Source organism: Hippoglossus hippoglossus, chromosome 24, assembly GCF_009819705.1.
Source record: "Hippoglossus hippoglossus isolate fHipHip1 chromosome 24, fHipHip1.pri, whole genome shotgun sequence".
Lineage (NCBI taxonomy): Eukaryota > Metazoa > Chordata > Actinopteri > Pleuronectiformes > Pleuronectidae > Hippoglossus > Hippoglossus hippoglossus.
In genome coordinates, this window is record NC_047174.1 from 19565060 (window position 1) to 19565478 (window position 419).

Consider the following 419-nt stretch of genomic DNA (forward strand, 5'->3'; position numbering starts at 1 on the left):
GTGTGTATGTGTGTGTGTGTGTGTGAAGGGGGGGGGAGAGAGAGAGAGAGAGAGGGAGAGAGAGAGAGAGAGAGAGAGGGGGAAAGAGAGAGAGAGGGGAGGGTAAGAATGTGTGAGGAAGGAGAGAGGGAGGGAGGAAGCGTCATGCCTGAGAGTGAGGAGGGGCTGCAACAGGGGGAGAGAGGCTTAAAGGAGACCTAATGAATTCACACACACACACACACACACACACACACACACACACAAAATATAATTGGAATTAAAGCTGTTGACAAAAATCTGGTTGTGATTACTATAAAAAATAATGTATTGGTTCTGAGCAAATATTTTCTATACCCAGAGAGGGGAACACTTATGCTGTATATACCCCAACCAGGCTGTATAACTGTTATATTAAAGGGATAGTTAAATAAAAAATT